This window comes from Megascapheus bottae, chromosome 13 (assembly GCF_031878675.1).
Source record: "Megascapheus bottae isolate mThoBot1 chromosome 13, mThoBot2.hap1, whole genome shotgun sequence".
In the NCBI taxonomy this organism is placed as follows: domain Eukaryota; kingdom Metazoa; phylum Chordata; class Mammalia; order Rodentia; family Geomyidae; genus Megascapheus; species Megascapheus bottae.
Window position 1 is genome coordinate 11,805,072 of NC_143521.1, and position 16,311 is coordinate 11,821,382.

General features: G+C 42.2%; 1 protein-coding gene across 1 annotated transcript in view; it reads left to right on the forward strand.

The window, feature by feature from the left end:
• Positions 1–243: 243 nt before the first annotated feature.
• Tmem150c (transmembrane protein 150C) overlaps positions 244–16,311 on the forward strand; it is a 64,186-nt gene continuing 48,118 nt past the window's right edge. The window contains exon 1 of the mRNA XM_090343997.1: positions 244–309. The gene's annotated coding sequence lies outside the window, so the exon portion shown is untranslated. The remainder of the gene's footprint in view (positions 310–16,311) is intronic.

Sequence of the window (16,311 nt, forward strand, 5' to 3'; positions counted from 1 at the left end):
GAAGCGGTTCGGCCGCACACACCCGGCGCCGGCCCCGGTGACTATGAGGGACCCCGGGGCTAGGGGGACGGTGGGGTGACCTGAGTCCAGCTCGGAGCGCGGGGTGGGGGGGAACCCCGGATCCAGGCGGGGGCGGGCCCCGGCGCGGCAGGAGGGGGCCGGGCGGCCGGTAGGGCAGATCCCACCCCTTCCTGAAGGCAGCGCCCTCCCCGCCGCGACCGCCGCCGCCGCCGCCGCCGCGCCGCCACCGCCGCCGCCGCCGCAGGTCACGGCCCCGCAGGGCGAGCGCGGCCCGCCGCACCCCAGCAGGTAGGCGCGGCGCCCCCTTTCTCTGCCCGGGGGGGCACCAGGCAGCCAGAGGGCATCCGGCCCGGCTCTGCTCCCCGCCCCGAGGCGGAGACCCGGGCACTGCAGCGGGGCTGGGCGGGCGGCGGGTCCTCCGGGCTGCGGGGAGAAGCGAGGGGGTGGGGGGCCCCCGCTCAGCCCCAGCACCTTCCCCGCAGTGTCGTGGACCGGGGGCGCCTGCCCGGCGATCGCGACTCCCGGGTCGGTGCCGGCTGCTTGCCGGGCGCCCCGAGCGTGGGGCCGGCTCCCTCCGTCCCCGCCGCAGTGTGGCGGCCCCCCGCCCCGCCCTTGGACAGGTGTCCCCGCCCGCCGCCGCCGCCGCCGCCGCCTCCTGCCGAGCCCGGAGGACTGCTGGAGAACCACCCCGAGGGTGACCTCCCGGGCTCGCTCCCGGCCCGGGGTAACGCGGGGAGGACCCGGCGAGGAGGCACGAACTTGGTCCGCTCGCCGCGCCGCCCGCCGCTCGCTCGGACGCACGCACGGCTCGCTCTGCTTTCCGGGGCGCGCAGTCCTGGGAAGAAAGGGGGGCTTCGGCTTCTCCGGGGAGGCCGCGCCGGGTGGGTGTCCCGAGGGTCTGTGGACATCTTCGGGCATTGAAAAAGTCATCAGCCGTGGGGATGATGTAGGGACCCCTTGTTGAGTGGTTTTCCCCTCCCTGAGATGAATCAAGACGAGAATGGGGCTTTCCGCATCTTCATTTCCTATTCCTCTTCTCCTTCCTCTTCCCTTTCCGTCTACCTCTATTATCCCTCCCCCACCTCCTGAAAAGCACTTTATTATATCCCCAACACTTCACGGATCGTTTGGTTAGGTGTCTGCCAGCCATATCTTTGTGAGCTAGGGTTTGTAAATGTGAAAGTGAGAGCGTCATGGCCCGGGTGGATGGGAAGACAGACGCCTGCTCTGCCCTGACTTCCACCTGCGACCTGCAAAAGAAACCCGGTGATACCTGAGCAAGCACAACAGCAGGGAACAGAAGGGTTCTTGCTATTTCTTACCGAAACAAAACCTAAAGGGCAATATGCGTTCCTGCTTCTTCCATGCTCTGCTTGCATGGGGGGCAGAGTTTTTAATAATACAGGGCTCTAACTCCTTTCTCAGCTACAGTTCATCAAAAGGGTAGGGGAATGTGGCTTTATAGACTCTCCAGTAGCCCTTAATAAGTTGACCTACTTAGAGTTTTCTATTTCAAGGAAAAATTGTTATGCTTGTATATGTGATATTTCAGATCAAAGTATATTACCTTCTCAACTTTCATGCATTAAATCCTCAACTTTTTCTTTCCTGTTTCCTGGAGACACCATGTTTCCAAGATTAAACCAGAGCTGTCTTCTAATGAACAGGAAATGTGAGCTTAAGCTTTGAGATATATGCATAGGAATTTTAATGATGTGTTCTTTAGTTATACATTAGTTAATATTTTTTGGAAACATCCCATGTTGGAAGCTCACAAGTTGGACATAGTAAATGAAAGGATAAAGAAATGTTGGTGACAGTATTGACTGATAGATCTTATGACATGGAGCAGACACATGAAAATATTTTCAAAATGCATGTTTGTGATAATGTACCACTAGCTGAATGCATTCTTCTTTAGGTTGTTGCAATTGGCAGTATGTTGTCTTGATAGCAGTTTTTTTATATTTCTCATCAAATGACTTTCACCCAAGTTGCTTTGGAAGGGAAGTATTTCTTCTATAGATTTTCCCCATGAATAAATTATGCTTTATTATAGAATTCCTGCAGTCTTATTCACATGACCTTGCAATGGTGTGTGTGTGTATGTGTGTGTGTGTGTGTGTGTGTGTGTGTGTGTGTGTGTGGTAGGTATGCATGTGTGTGCATGCAGGTGCATGCTCACTTTACCTGCTTTATGGTTGTCAGGAAGGCTTTCCCCTCTTAGTTCCTGCTGAGGTTTACACCTCTGTGATACAGAAGCTAGATAACCAGGCAGGTTGGTGTTTATGAGAAAGGAAAGGCTAGTTGGCCTCTTGTAATCTTAGCTATTTCTGTCACTGTAATCTGGCCATTTGGGAATCAGTTCAGTAGCCAGTTAAACAAGACAAATAAGATAGTCTATTACCTGAAAATCAGTACTCACTGAGTGGTTCTTGTGCGGTCAAATGAAATGTAAGCCAAAGTTCCCCAAACATGCTATGAAATCTAAGTGTTATTGAATCTGGGTCTAAATTGATGAAAGATCGTGAAAAGGAATTAGATCCAGATGTGCAGTAAGTATTTTCCTTATTCTAACTGTAAAACACAAGTGTTTCCCTCTATGTGTGTGTGTGTGTGTGTGTGTGTATGCATGTGTGTATAACACTTGTATCCCACATGTATGTTTTTTGAAGTTAGTCTAATCAAGTGGGCGCAGTGGCTCATACCTGTAATCCTAGCTACTCAGGAGGCTGAGATCTGAGGATCTCCGTTCAAAGCCAGCCCAGGCACTAAAGTCCATGGGACTTATCTTCAATTAACCACTAGAATACCGGAAGTAGTGCTGTGGTTCCAGGGGTAGGGCCGTAGCCTTGAGCTGAAGAGCTCAGGGACAGAACCCAGGACCAGAGTTCAAGCCTCACAACTGACAAAAAAAAAATAGTCTAATCATTTTCAAACAGGCTTACAAATTGTTAGAACTCGAACAAGTTGCTGTTGTCATCAAATATTTTCTTTTTTTATGCCAATACTAGGATTTGAACTCCAAGCCTATCACTCTCCCTCTCAGCTGGTGTTATACCATTTGAGCCATGCCTTCACTTCTGGCATTTTTCTGGTTAATTGGAAAGAAGAGCCTCGTAAATTTTTCTGCCCAAGCTGGCTCTGAACTATTATCCTCAGATCTCAGCCTTCTGAACAGCTAAAATTATAGGAATGAGCACTGGCACTCAGCCCAAATATTTTCTGATAAGTTTGGATTTTGAAAAAAACAATCATTAGTGGTAATGGAAAAATCTTCACATGAAGAGATTTTAGGTCAGTTGGAATGATATTTTAGGATAATAATGGAATCTTTGGCATTTACTGTCAAATTCAATCCCACACAATTCTGAGTCAGGCCAGTTCTAGTAGGTAGGGCTGAGAACTGTTACCAAGTAAGAAATGAGCAGTTTCCAAAATATTTATAAATGGCCTTCTCTAGGTCAGTACTATCCAGTAGAACTTTCTCCACTGATGGGATCGTCTATAAGTCTAGTACTTCGCCATAAGTCATATGTGGCCTTTGAACAATTGAAATATAGTTAGTGCAATTGAGGGACTGAATTTTAAATTTTATTTAGCTTTAATTACTTTAAATAGCCACACAGGTTTCAATAGGCACACACTGTTTAATAGCTACCACATTGAATAGTATAGTTCTAAATTTCTTTTATTCATCCCTTATAGAGATTTAGTGGCAATTATCCCTTAATTAGAAGGAAGAAGAAAGTGGCATGGGTAGTGTTTGGAATTAAGATTTGATTCAAGAGGTGGTGACATAGCTCAGGTGGTACATTGCTAGCCTTGTACAAAAGGAGCTCAAGAACAGTGCCCAGGCCCAGAGTTCAAGCCTCGGGACTGGCAAAAAGCAAAACAAAACAAATAGAACTTTGGGGCCAGGAGTTTGGCCTAGTGGTAGAGTGCTTGCCTAGCATGCAGGAAGACCTGGCTTTGATTCCTTGGTACCACATACTTAGAAAAGCTGGAAGTGGTGCTGTGGCTCAAGTGATAGAGCTCTAGCCTTAAGGAAAGCCCAAGGGCAATGCTCAGGCCCTGAGTTCAAGCCCCCTGACTGGCAAAGAAAGAAAGAAAGGGGGGGAAGGAAGGAAGAAAGGAAGGGAGGAAGGGTCTCTAGGATATGGAAACAAGAGATTTATCTTGAGTAATTGTTGTTCTTAATGTACTATGTTATTTCTCTTCTCTTTTGTTGCCCTTTGGTTAATCTCATATTGTTACTGTATCTGACTTTGTTACCTGGTATACTATATATACATTTATTTGTTTATTTGAAATAGGAAGGGGAAGAGGGGAAAACAAGATGATTGGAAGGGGGAGGAAAATGGGCACAAAAACATAAGAAGGGGTATCAATGTGTGAGAAGTAATGCACCTACTACCTGATGAATATAACCCTTCTATACATTACCCAACAATTAAAAAAAAAGATTTATACTGAAGAAAGTACTTTTTGCTACAGTTCAATTCTACTCTTTTTTTTAGTATAGGAGTCTGACCTCCTATACAAGCATTCTACCACTTGATTTTTATCTCCAGGCCTTTTTGCTTTAGTTATATTTCATATAGGGTCTTGAGTTCCGACTCAGGCTAGCCTTGGCAAAGGTCTTCATAGTTGCATCTCCCAAGTAGCTGAGATCCTAGGTGTATGCCACTATTCCTAGAAAGAGTTTGCCTTTATATATATATATATATATATTGTAATTAATAAAAGGGTTACATGATATTTGCCAGATAGAAGGTGCATTAATTCACATACATTGATACCCTTTCACATGTCTTGGTACCCATTACCCTCCCCCCCACCCCCCACCCCCGAGTTTACCTTTTTAATTTCCATATCTGCTAGCCAAAAAAAAAAAATAACCATCACCCAGAGTTATTTGGATATGTGTGTGTGTTCATGAACTTAAGAATGATTTGCTCCTTTACTCATTGTAGATGATTCATCATAGAGTCGGGGCTTTAAGGCAGGAAGGAGAAAATCAGAAAGGTAGAAATGTAGGTGGTTATGCACTCCTGTTCATTCTCCAGGCAAATGGTCACAGAGGCCCTGTAAGAAGTCTTAACAAATGGATACTCCTGACTCAAGGAGCAGCTGGAGGCTGAAACATCTGCTTTGATGGGCCCTTGTTGTCTAATTTCTTTCCTTTAGGCCTCAAACCCAGATCCTCTTACTTAGCCCAGCCTGCAGGGCTTACCAAATTTACTTAAAATATAACCTACCGTTGCTTTTAGTAAAGCTATTAAAATAGGATTTGATTCAGCTTCTATCATGTTGTTTCTATTTCAAAACTAATTTGCTTTGATTAAAACCAATATTTTGACAGTGGAGAGGGACATTTTTTAATTAGACCTTATCACAAAATACTATCTCTCACATTTCTTGAATAAATAACCCTCCCTTGCCCAGTGTAGTGACCTTATATACTTCTCTCCAGACCAGGACTCATGCCAGGTCTTAGGGGTTTCCCTTGTCTGAGGAGTAGGGACATTGTCCTTAAGACAATTATCTAGAAATGTTCCAGATGCATTTGGGAATACTAAATAAGGTACAGGTTAAAATCGCCCCAATATTGTGTCTGTTCTGAAGGTAATAACAACTTAAGATGACATTTCCCAAGTTATTGTCCATTCTACAAGGTGACAAGGGACTGAGAATGTGGCTTAGTGGTCGAGTGTTTGCCTAGTATGCATGAAGCCCTGGGTTCAGTTCCTCAGTACCACGGAAATAGAAAAAGCTGGAAATGACACTGTAGCTCAAGTGGTAGAGTACTAACCTTGAATAAAAGAAGCTTAGAAACAGTGGCCAGACCTGACTGGCAAAAAAAAATAAGAAGAAGAAGAAAAGAAAAGGACAGTACACGGTGACAGGTATGCCTGAATAAACTTAGGAAAGTTCCACAGAGATAGATAGATAGATAGATAGATAGATAGATAGATAGATAGATGGATAATATTTATCTCTATAGATAGAGCTTGTTAACGCCTCAGAAACTAGGCATATATACTGAACTTTTAAAAAAATCTTCACTGGTGTTCACAAAATGATTTTTCATATAACATTGTAGTATTTTTCAAGCTGCTGGTCTTGGATCTTGAGATCAATTCACCCGATGTGGTTGAAGCAGTTGTGTTATGAGACAGTGGAAAATATAGTGGAAAGGATTTTTGTGTGTCCTTCATAGGAAACATTACTAGAGTTAGACAAAACTTTTGGTTCTTTAGTGTATAGCCACAAGGCAGTGGATGGAGAAACAGGACCTCTGGACTTCAATCCTGAGCCCTCACAGCCCAGAACATAGAAATATACTTCATTTAGTATACAGAATGTAGGTGGTAAGTCTGGCATTGTGTGTATATATACACACATACAGTCAGCACTAAACATACACATTCATTATTTGTTATTATTGTTATATAAGTCTGTATGTGTGTACTCAGTCATTATACAAAATATTGCTGGTGGGAAACACTGAGACAACACTAAGTGCTTGAGGCTGAGTGCTCTACCTGTGTTTCAGAGCAATCCTTTGATGTGGGCACTGCTGTTATTTCACAAGATTGTATTTCATTCCATAGTGAAGGTAGAATCTGAACCCAGGCCATCTGGGGAAAGACCACCCATTCAACCACCCCGTGTCCCATCTTCCGAGCTGTGACAACTCAGTCATTGTGCAGTGTTACACGAGAGCTGAAATAAGCTGGCAATCGTTATTTTCTGGGTAAGATGAAGTTGGATGGGTGAGAGGAGAGTAGCTGAGCATTTGGACTAGAATAGACCATGCTGTGGCCAGCCTGGGGTCTCTGAAGCGTGGATCCCAATGAAATGGGCATGTCCCAGATATGTTTCCAGAGGCATCTTCCTTTCCTGCTAGGCAATCCTTAAGTTCCCCGCACTGGTTTGCACCAAATAAATGTCACTTTCATTAATACCCCATTTTTACTACACTCTACCTTATTTATCTTTTCAAAATCACTTCCTGTCAGTAATTCTAGCATAACATATTTTTAATAAAATAAATGGAAAACATCTCGGAATATTTAGGGTATGGCTTAGTGGTAGCAAATCTGCCCAGTATCCTAAGCACTGAACTACACTCCAGCACTGCAACAAAAATAAGTAAATAAATATAAATTTAAAAATGGTGTCTTAAGAATTTCTTATCCAATGAGATATTTTGTATGCTGACTCATTCCTATAATCTTAACTATTCAGGAGGCTGAGATCTGAGCATAGCCATTGAAAGTCAACGCAGGTGAAGAAGTACATGAGACTGTTATCTCCAGTTAACCACCAAAAAGCCAGAAGTAGTAAAGAGCTAACTTTGAGCAAAAAAGATCTGAGACAGCATCAAAGCCCTGCATTCAAACTTCAGGATCAGCAAATAACACACACACACACACACACACACACACACACACACACACACGCATCTTAAAATTGAGATTGGAAGGCATTTTTTAGTATAATCTAAAAAATAAAAAATTAATTCCTTATGGAAGTAGATTTGAAATCTCTCTTTAAAGTTGAACTATAAATGTAAGCAGTCATTTATCCAAAGACTCTGCAAGGTGACTAGAGCAGCTAACAGCTTGCTGTCATGCTTACTTCTATTCTTAAATTCAGAGATTATCTCTAACATACTAAAAATCCTGAAGATAATGAGGTTTTGTTCAAGACCACAGAAGCATACATTTTTTAAAAATCTGTTTGTTTCTTCATTTGTGCTAGTACTGATGCTTAGACTCAGAGTCAGAATTCTCCCTTAGCTTCTTTATTCAAGGCTATCCCGTGAATCACACCTTTACTACAAGCTTTTTTTTCTGATTAATTGAGATAAAGAGTTTTGTAGACTTTTCTGTCTGGGCTGTCTTTGAACCACAATTCTCAGCCTCCTGAGTAGCTAGGATTATAGACGTGAGCTATCAGTGCCTGACAGATGCATCCATCTTGATCAACAGTAATATATCCTTTGTCTTGGAATAAAAGGGGTGGGGAGCCGGGAATGTGGCCTAGCAGTAGAGTGCTTGCCTAGCATGCATAAAGCTCTGGGTTTGATTCTTTGGTACCATATACATGGAAAAAGCTGGAAGTGGTGCTGTGGCTAAAATGGTAGAGTACTATCCTTGAGAAAACCCAAAGACAATGCCCAGGTCCTGGATTAAAGCCGCAGGACAGCAAGCAGTGTGGCGCAGCAGATGCATGCTGGGCCCATAAAGCCCCAGGACTGGCAAAAAAAGATGGGGGGGGGGAATGAGATGAGCTGTCTTTAAAATGTACACTGAAAGTTCTATAGCACTTTTTTCCATATATTTTTATTGTGATTAATAGAAGGGTTACATTATATTCACCAGATAGACGGTGCATTACTTCACATACATTGATACCCTTTCTCATGTCTTGGTCCCCATTTCCCTTCCCCCACCCCCACCCCTCATCTTGTTTGCCCCCCTTCCCTATCCTATTTCAAATAACCAAATAAGCATATATACAATATATTAGATAACAAGGTGAAATACTGTACCAAATCTATAGCACTTTTAAACAAGTGTAGACCAAACTTGAGTCAATATGCCTAGAGGAAATTATCTTGCAGTTTGAGATATTTTTAATTATGAACCTATTTTAATGAATTTATAATGACTGTCAACTGAAGGTAAACATATATGTCTCCAAAACTACATAATCTTACAGTTCATCAAGGATTTTACTTTACTTTTTATTTTTGTGTGTGTGTTTCCTGGTACTTGATTTGACCTCAGATCTTGGGTACTGTCCTTAAGCTTTTATGCCCAAGGCTAGCACTCTACCCTTTGAACCATAGTTTTATTCCTAGCTTTTTGCTGATAATTAGAAATAAGAGTCTCATAGACTTATCCCCTTTCTTGCCCCACAAACTAGCTTTGAACCTTAATTCTCAGATCTCAGCCTCCCGAGTAGCCAGGATTACAGGCATGACCCACCAGTGCCTGGTAAATATTTTATTTTTTAAGATATACGTCTCTTTCAGTTTTTTTTTTATAATTTTGATTACCTAGCTCTCAATGAAATATTTTAAATGGCATTAATTGGGAATTTAAAACATGAATCATAACTATATTTGTCTAAGAATAATACCTAGTATATTTTTTGAAAACTGTGGTAATTTTTCTCCTGTTGATTCATGAATGAATAAATGTTAACTAAGATATGCTTGTGTCATTATAAAGCAATACAAATACAAGTAGTACTTTGTATTTAATTAGAAGCATTTGTACATTCAAATTTGAAGAAATTGTGCTGGGCTCACACCTGCAATCCTAGCTACTCAGGAGGCTGAGATCTTAGGATCACAGTTCAAAGCCAGCCTGGGCACTAAAGAAGGAGAGACTCTTATCTTCAATTAATCACTAAATTGGGAAATGGGGCTGTGGTTCCAGAGGTAGAGCAGTAGCCTTGAGCTGAAGAGCTCAGGGACAGCACTCAGGCCCAGAGTTTAAGTCCCATGACACCCCCCCAAATGAAGAAATTGATAATGTAACTGTTTCTAGTGGAAGTATGTCTTTCAGTGTCTTAAATTCTAGCCTTGCCAAACTTAACGTTTCTTATACTAACAACTCAGAAATATCCATGCTCTATGAGAACAGTGTTAGGGCAAATCCCACAAACTTGGTGTAAGGGTCATCGAAAGGAAACTGCCACATGGGTCAGGCAGAAAAGAGTTTATTGGAGGTGGTGGGGGAGGACAGAAAACTGTTGGCTAGAGGTGGAAGTGTGTGGAGACAAAAGGAAAGGGAGAAAAAAAAAAGAGGGGAGTCAGTTTGAGCCAGATTATATATGGAAGGCAGGGGCTGGGACCACAGCAGATCCAAAAGTGATCTCAGAGTCTGGGGAACCTCTTACTGTCAGAGGGAAGTGTAATCAGGACAATTCAGGAGTTGACCTCAGTCGATGAGGAAGTGACCTCAGAGTCTGGGATCTTTTGCAGACTCACAGTCAGGTGATTGACAGGTGATTACCAGAAAGGCTATGAGCTGCCTTTCATGAAGAGGAAAGGGAAGGAGGCTGTTCTCCTAGGCAGACCTAACAGCTTGCACTTCAAAAATATGTCATTACTGAAAATTTACTCAGTTTTGCCCATTAAGCACAATGCTTATAAAACCCAAATAAATCTTCTTGTCATTTTAGCAGTGAATACAATTGCTCCTAAGAAAACTGATGACATTTGGATTATTAGTTTCACCATAAAATAAAGGAATGGATTACTATTGCTTTCATACTCAACCTTTAATTATGCGTGTGTAAGGGTAAAGACAAATATTTTCCACTAACTGATTTGTAGGAAAGGATATGAGAACATCATGGAAGTTCAGCTACTTTGAAGATCTAGAGATCTTTGGATATAGAGATCAGGGGACTGACGTGCAAGGTCAGGGGAAAAAATAAAATGAAATCACTGGACTCCATTCTCAATCAATGGCTAGATATGGTGAAATGTACTGGTATTACAGCAACCAGTGGCTGAGTGTGTGAAATATACCTGTTATCCCAACCAAGGGGGGAAGCATGATTACTAGGCACAATGGTGTTGCCATTGTCCCCAGCAATAAGAAGTATGATTCAAGTACTAGCAAGTTCAAGACCCTGAGTTTAATCTCTAAGAAAGAAGGGAGAAAGAGAGGGAGGGATCAAGGGAGGGAGGGAGGGAGGGAGGGAGGAAAGGAAGGAAGGAAGGAAGGAAGGAAGGAAGGAAGGAAGGAAGGAAGGAAGGAAGGAAGGAAGGGGCAGATCAAGATAGTGTCTGCCATAACCATAACGTAACAGAAATGCTGCTTTTGATTGTGCATTGGAAGACAGTCTGACATCTTGGCTTCAGACAGCTTTGTTCCTGCTGTTCCTTCCTTCTTGTTCCTAACAGGTTAACTCATTTTTATTTACACAGGAGCAGAGGATTGTTCTGGGTGGTATCCACTCCCCTACTGCACACCTAAGAGCTAGAAAGAGCCTTGGGAGGTCACATCGTTTATTTCTTAGCCTTGACTTGGCATTACTATGGGCATTGCAGAAAGATGAGAGTCCATTTCACTGTCAGTATATGAGTATTTTGCACTCATCTTTGACAAGCTGTCTGTCCAGACCCACTTTACATGGCTCCCGTGTCATTTCTTGAGACTCATTTCAGTCTTTCCCAGCAACTCATTTGCTTACATATTGCATATTTATGTCTCCTTCCAATTAAATCACTGTCTCTTTTGTGTTTAGAAATCATATTATGTAATTTTATTTCCTTTCAGGGCATTTGATTGCCCTAGACCACAGCCACATCCTCTGTTTAAGTCTTAACTGGATTGCTTCTACACCAAAAGCATTAAGTAACTAGCACAGAGACCATGTGTCTCACAAAGCACATGACATCTACTATCTGGACTGAGTTCTGATTAGTTCATGTCTTACTACACACTGAGGTGTCCAAACAGACCACTAACCCTGGCCTACCACAGACAGGAGTGACAGCAGTTTTTCCTGAAGTGCTACCTTGGACAGCGCCACATGCTGGGAGGAGGTTCTCTCCGCTATAAAATTGAGCTGCACCCTAGATCACTTAAGTCTTGAGAGTTGGGATCTGAATACCGGATTATTTTTTTAAAGCTCCCCTGATAATTCTGTCATGCAACTCTGGCTGGGGGGGTAGCTCATGTGCCTTCTATGTTCTCTCATGGAATCCCAGGAATGACTTATGGGCACGTGGTCCAAGAAATGGTCACTTCAGGCCAGATGTTGATGGCTCTTACCTGTAATCAACCCTCGCCACTCAGGGGGCTGAGGTCTGAGGATTGTGGTTTGAAGCCAGTCCCTAGCAGAAAAGTCCCCAGAAGACTCTTAATGCCAATTAACCACTCAAAAACTGGGAGTGGCCCTGTGGCTCAAAGTGATAGAGCCTTGAAAGAAAAAGCTCAAGGGAGAGCGCCCAGTATATGGCATATTGCCATCCATGGCCTGTGTAGCTGCACACCAAAGTCCCCACCTTTTACTTACTTTGGTATCATCTTACAACTTTTTGTATACGTTGGCTAGACTAGATGATCCTGGCTTTAATATTGCTTTCTTCAGTTTTTGTTTTCATGTTTGTCTAGAAGGCTATTTAAAATTAACAGCATTACTTAAAATAAGTGCTAGACTTGTGGCTATAATATCAGCATTTAAGACCCAGCCTAATCAGAGGTGGTAGTTCACACCAATAATTTCAGTACTCGGAAAGTAGAATTAGGAGGATCAAGAGATTGCTAAGTAGCCCATAGCAAGACCCTATCTCAAAAAAAAAGGAGGGAGAGAGGGAAGGAAAAGGAGGAGAGAGAGAGGGGAGGGGAATGAGGGGAGGGGAAGAAAGAGAAGGAAAAGGGGGAAGAGAGGAAAGGGAAGGGGAGGAAAAGGGAGGGGAGAAAAGAGAAGAGCAGAGGAGAAGAGCACAAAGGAGAAAAGAAGGAATGGGAGGAGAGGAGGGGAGAGAAGAGGAAGCAAGGGGTGAGGAGAGGACCTAATCCCTTCCTATTCTGGTGACCTAGATAAGCTATTTATTAAAGCTTGGAGTTTCCAAATTTCATCAGTCCAATGTGGATTTACTTGTCTGTCTCGCTTTTTAAACTTAAGTCCTTGCCTATGGGGCTGTGGCAAATCCATCATTAGAAATTCAATACGTGGATGGGACCTGGAAGATAAGAACTCTGTAAATATTGGGTGATCTATCTTACCTACTTCGGAGGCTGTTTGATAAAGCAAGCAGGACACACCCACACAACAGTAGAGTGCAGTGTTAAAAGCACACACAGGCTCTGGAGTCAGACTTCCCAGATCCCTTCCAGGGGTGACCCTGATTCCAGAATTGCCAGCAACATGACATTGGGCATTACTTTTGTGCATTTGTAAAAGTCTCCCTGGGTTGTAGTGGGGCTTGGATATACCTGGCATGGCACATAGTAAACACATAGTATAGCAGTTATAAATATAGCATATAGGAGGGTTTGCAGGGAGTTATTCATACATAGGTGACATTTGTCTCTGGAGTTTTGCTAGCATTTAGACTAACATTAAGTACCTCCAGTCCCGCTTTAGCTAGCAGGACAATATTTCTCCCTGATCCACAGGGGTCTGCTCCAGAACTGCTCCAATGATATCTTAAACTAGGCAGGCAATCTCCCAATTGAGCCATGCCTCCAGTTTTGGTTTTTGCTAGTTATTTTAGAGATGGGGTCTTGAGGATAGCTTAAGCTGTCTCAAACCTTGGTCCTCCTGCTCTCAGCCTCCTGAGTAGCTAGGATTCAGGTGTGAGCCGCCAACACTTGGCTTCAACCTAGTTTTGTTTTGAGGAACACTTCAAATGAAAGAATGATACTGCTTGATGGTTTGAAAGATACTCATTATAGAATCTTTCCATGCCTAGAATCTCTGCATATTTTTCAAGGAATGAACATTGACTTCAACAAATGTCTTTTCACTATCCTTTGAGCTGATATTTTACTTACTAGTGTATCCTATTCAAAGTAACAACTCTTTGTGCTAGTGACATGGTGGGGGGGTGATTTTGTTTATTATGATTATTAACATTCATTGGCAAGAGGCAGAAATAAAAGCCCAATTAGAAGAAATATAGAAATAGAATTGTTGTCTGCAACAGAAAGATCAGAGAATTGATCAAAGTATTATTGGAACTAATGAGTGTTCATATAAAAGGTTGACTAAGCCATGAAAATCCAAATTGCCTTTGGTTACAGAGAAAAAATGTTGAAGGTTGTTTTTACCTATTGCTTGGGAGTATTTTTTCAGTTTATCATTGATCTTTTAATTGTACTGAAATTTAGTCTTATGTGTTCAAAGCTATCAGTATTTCTTTTGTGTTTAAAAATACCTTTGAAAAAATCTTCCTCTCTAGATATTAGCTAACTATAAGTTTACTAATCAGTGTTTAAAGCTTTATCTTCTATTCCTTAGTTCATCTAGAACATTTGAACTTAAGAATCTAAATAGAAAAAAAAGAATCTAAATAGATGGTTTTTATACCCATTTAAAATTTTATTTTCTCATTTATTAACTAATTACTATATTTCTTATAGATTTTTCCATTTTTTATTTTGAAGTAGTTGTTCAAAGAAGTTGCCACTCAACAAAGCAATTTGTGACTATAATGTGTCAAGCCTTCCTCATTCCCACCCAGCCCACCCCACTCACCCCTTTTCTTACTCTTCTTAATTTAGTAGGTATATGTTGGATTTTTTACTGCATTCTTATTGATTTCTTTGAAGCAGATGATATAAATTACAGGGAACTTTTTTTGCCCCTTGGGACATTTGGCAATGTCAGGAAATATTTTTGGTTATCATAACAGAGATTGGGGTGCTATGCGCATCTCAGGGGCAAGGCAGGGGTTACCAAGTCCAGGGGGTACCTCCATAAAAAGGCATGGGCCAGCACAAATTATCAGTAGTGTCTCAGCTGAGGAAGTCTTATTTTTAAGTTTCTCTTAGATTTATGGGCTTTTCCCATCATAGATATTGTTGAATATATAAGCCATGGCTTCTCATTCCTCTCAACACCTGCTGGAAGGGAAAACTACCCAACCCCAGGACAATGCCTGAATTTCCTTGGGCTCACCTTGAAGCCTTTTCTAGATGTTTTAGTACATCTTGTTGCATAAGGGCCATCACTCACGACCAGGACTTTAGTGGTCACTCCTTGTGTTGGTGCTTGTTGTACTTTCAAGGAGGCTTGAGCCTACCCACCTGAAATGGTAATATCAGAATGCCTATGTATCATATAACATTAGACCATTGCAAAGCACCCCCAGATTGCTTTGAGAAAAATTGCTTCATATCCTAGGGTGGGAGTTGGGAGTTTGTCTTAGAGCTATGTGTCCTGTTGATTTGTTTCTTGTTTTTTTTCCTCCAAGATTTTATTATTTTTATTTCTGGAGCTTATGATATACTTAATATACTTATTTTATGTCTAGGAAACACGTGCAAGAGCAAACCCTCTGTGGACTTTTATGAAACCCGCATAAAACTGTGGTTGCTAAATTTAATGCATATTCGAATCATACGGGGACTGTGTTAAGAAGACAAGACACCCTCCCCCTTCCCATATTAGTGATTCATGTTTGTAATCCTGGCTACTCAAGAGGCTAAGATCTGAGGACTGCAGTTCAAAGCCAACCCAGGCAGGAAAGTCCATGAGACACTTATCTCCAGTTAATCACCAAAATGCCAGCTATAGAATTATGGCTCAAAAGGCAGTGTCAGCTTTGCTCAGAAAAGCTCAGTGTCCACACCTTGAGTTCAAGCCCCAATACCAGTGTGCGCATACACACACACACACACACACACACACACACACACACACACACACGCCCCTCTTGAAACTTTGCCCTCTCTTCTGAAAGCTGGGCTGAACCTGTGGAATCTTCATTTTAATGAAAATCTGAAAGACTCTTCAGTTCATTTACAGAAAACACTGATGCAAAGTATTTTGCCTGTAATTGGCTTTTTAAAATGCCTCTCCATCTTTTTTTCGGGGGGGGGGGTGCATCTTTCTTTATCTTTAGCAAACCTTTTCCTCCATATATCAAATCTTGGACATAGTGAAGATTACATCTTATAGTTGTTCTTACCAGTACACAGGAAAGCTTTGATTTTTTTCAGATGTTTGCTTTGTATCCAGCCACTTTGCCCACCTCTCTTGTCAAATTCAGTAGCTTTCTGTTTAAACTATCTGCAGGTGTGAGATGAAGGTATGGTTGGCACAAGTCCATCCTTTGGAACAAATGAGCTTCATGTCCTTCTTTACAATCTTATACTTATTATTTCTAGTTTATGTGTCAACACATTATGGAGAGCTTCCAGAATACTGCTCTTAATTTGTTCCAGGATTTAATAGAAGTGCATCCATTGCAGCTACATAGGGAAGAGTGGTGCTGGCTATTGGTCTTAGATAGTTCTTTAAGAAAATTGTATCAAAGCTGGGTGTGATGGCTCATGCCTAGCTACTCAGGAGGCTGAGATCTGAGCATCAAGGTTCAAAGCAGCCCGGACTCAAAAGGGCCTGAGACTCTTATCTCTAATTGTTCTGTAGAAATGAGAAGTGGGGCTTGGCTCAAGCATAAGGCAGTAGCCTTGAGCTAAAGAGCTTAGGGACAGCGCCCAGGCCGAGTTCAAGCCCCATGAGCCACAAAAATAAATAAATAAATAAGTAAATAAATAAAAGAAAGAAAGAAAAGAAAAAGAA